The sequence below is a fragment of the Limulus polyphemus genome, unplaced genomic scaffold (assembly GCF_000517525.1).
Source record: "Limulus polyphemus unplaced genomic scaffold, Limulus_polyphemus-2.1.2 Scaffold946, whole genome shotgun sequence".
In the NCBI taxonomy this organism is placed as follows: Eukaryota; Metazoa; Arthropoda; class Merostomata; order Xiphosura; family Limulidae; genus Limulus; species Limulus polyphemus.
This window is the reverse complement of record NW_013666556.1, coordinates 290580-293997: the sequence shown is the minus strand read 5'-3', so window position 1 is coordinate 293997 and position 3418 is coordinate 290580.

The window sequence follows — 3418 nt, the reverse complement described above, 5'->3', positions numbered from 1 at the left end:
CACTTAACTTACAGTGCCGCTCCCCAGTGGCACAGCGGTATGTCTGCGGGTTTACAACGCTAGAAACCGGGTTTCGATACCCGTGATGGGCAGAGCACAGATAGCCCATTGTGTAGCTTTGTGCATAAATTCAAACAAACAAACAAACTTACGGTGCCTACTGTTCACTGGACTCAATTATCTATCTCTTCAATATCTCTGCCGGTTTTTCTCGCCAGGCTTATATACTAAAAAGAGGGCGTCTCGATCAGACTAAAGTTGCCAGGCAAATTCATGATCATTCCAGAAACTCCAGAAAGCATGCTCCCAGCGTCACGCGACTTCCGCTGTCGTAACAGTACTATATAAAAGTGAGGAAAAATATTTACGACGTGGCTGTACACAAACTCTGATACAATCGAATAAACTTGTTAGGTATTTGAATGTTAGTTACCTCTCGGGATTTAGCAGTATAGGTGTAAGAGTGCATAAAAGCTTATGAACATCCTCTTTCTTATTTAATCATACTTACACAGTAACCAATAAATGCTTGGTTTCCAGTAATATAGATACGGCCCGTTTTGGTTTAGCTAATATTTCTAACTTAGTCTTCTTGTTAATCACTTTAGAAGCCTTACAGAAAAGGGATATTACTATAGTTTATGCAGAAAAGTTAATTCGTTGCAGCATACGGTTTTTAGAAGCAATAAAGAAATATAAGGGTAAAAAGGCCTTAGAAGCAGAGAATGCCATTAAGGAAATGAAGTTTCATTAATAACACTGACAGAGAATAATAATATTGTTTCAAGCAATCATGGTCAATTTTTAACCAGTATCATAAACATGAAACAAAGGTTATTCACACCAAAATCTTCTCATGAGCCAAATGGGTCATAGCCAGGCACTTCTAATTTCATTCCAAACATAATTTCTGAGCTCCATACCTTAGAAGTCAATGAGTGGTCAGCAGAGATAAATCCAGGCTTTGGATAAGAAATAGCGTCTTTTTGTAAACGTTTCAGATTGCCATTTTCAAAAACAACCACACCATACAAAGACTTTCTAGACAACCGTGGGCGCCATATTCCATCAGATCTGAATCCTTTAATCGGGTGTTTAAAAGTCATCCCATGCGGTTCTTCCGAAGCGAACGAGGCTTTAGAAGCATGAACCTTATCAATACAAAAACGAGGTTTAGGCTGTTAATCAACCATATGATAAAACTCATGTTCAATTAGCTTCACGGTCCTCTGATTCAAAACTGGAAACCAGATGACTATGGACACAAATGACTTAGGTGTCATCGTTCAGCAACTGATACACGAACAAGAATAGCCAAGTCCAAGGAACTCACACTATGGACAAAGCTTGGAAGTTCTGTTAATAACTTATCGAGGCATTCAAAAGTTCAAGGTGAGAGAAAATAAATTTTTTATTGTTACATTTTCAAATATAAATTTCAATCACAATTTACAGCTACTATTTCTGAAATATGTTTTTATGTAATAAATACTAATCATAGTAACACTTTCAAAATGCGTTCCGTCACTTCCGTCAAATTGTTTGATATATTGTATTCTTTTAATCAATTTTTAATATTTTTTCTTTATTTAATTTCACTCATTTGAGATGCAATAAATAGAACCACGATATTGCATTAGTCGAAATACGATAATACATAAAATTACACAGGCAAAATTGAAATTATGACGAGTGAGGATCAACTTAAAGATTTTAAAGAATCTAGAATACTTTGACTCTTGTAAGAACATTCCGCATGTACGTAGCAAGGAACAAAATACATGAGTTCAGTTGACACTCCAGTATGCCTACATACGTAACTGATAAAGGAAGGGAAAGAGAAAGGAAAGAGGGAGGAGGAATATGGACAGGAATATTTTTATTACCACAAAGAAAATTTTCAACACACATTAAACAAAATTGTGACTTAACTGAACAAGATCTTACAGATTTTATCAACGAAAACTAGCCAGCATTTAGGGGTGGTTCCTATCAAGAAAGTGGTAAAAAATGTTAGTGTTTCCTGGCTTCATTTTGATGATTACGCCCCTTTAATACATTTTGCCCCCCACACACACCCCAAAATATATGCAAGTCTAGCAAATAAAAATAAATACAGGTAAAACAAGACTATCTGATACCATATAAAGCAAATTTTCGCTTGTTAAAGTAGATTTAGGCATGCAAAGGTATTAACGAAAGGTCAGAAAATGAAACGACAAAAAATGGAAGCTTTAAGCTATTATTTTGAAAAGCAGCTTGTCATTTAGAAGAACTCCAAGGAATCTGGTTACCCAAAGTGGAAGAAGCAAATCACAGGGCAGTATATTGTTACTTCTCTGTTCGTTTGTTAATTTCCCGTAAAATTTCTTTCCGAAGAACTTCAGCGATACAAGTCCTTTCTTAAATAAAACTAGTTTATTCTTTCTCAATACAACTTTGCAATACACTTAATTTCCACAGTCACTTTAACTACAACACATGTTATAATTAACAACGATTCACGCACTTTACTTACGACTTGACTCGATTATCTGTCTCTATATCTTTCTGTCTGCAATTATCTACGCCGTCCCTTCTTCTCTCCGCTTTATTTGCCGGGCTAATATATACAAAAATAGAGGGCGTCTGGTAAACACTCGAGCCTTCATGATCCTTCTAGAAACTCATCACATGTTACCAGCGTCACCTGACTTCTTCTGTGGTAACAATATGCTTAAACTGCAATTTAAAAATACATATTGCTAGAAACTGTAGACAAATTTCTTTAATTGCTTAACTCTTTAATCAGCATGGAAGAAGTAAACTTCAGTATAGAACAATTTCAAGTTAAAAGAGCATAAGTTAAACGAGCAAGAAAATCTAACAATTTCAAGTTAAAAGAGTATATTACCAGAAACTGTAGACAAAAGCAATTAAGACTTAGAAACTGCACCCAAAGGATGACAGAAACAGGAAATGGAAACTGCTATAAGTGTGAAAATCGTGGACACAAAGGTGCTGTTACTGTTAACTTCGAATAGTTGACAGTCTATGGCCATTAACTTGAGAATAGGTATGAAAGCACAATACAGTGAGTACATGTAACCGAAAGTACAATACAACAGAACCCGTGAAGATAGTTGGTCCAAATTAAACATGATTTGCCATAATTGTATTTGGAGGTGTATAAACAGGAAAATAGCTTACTTGTTAACCACAGACAAGACTTCAACAGAAGTAAGTCAACCTCCTGAAGAACCTGATGTTCCTTTTGAAATATCTTTGATAATACCACTAGGGATGAAACCACTATTGGATTTCATCTTCGACCATCTACCCAAAAATAATTCTTCACTCACCCCAACTCCCCAATAACAAAATGCCAAGTATTGATAAATTACATGGAGCTGTTACGACAGCGGAGGTCACGTGACCT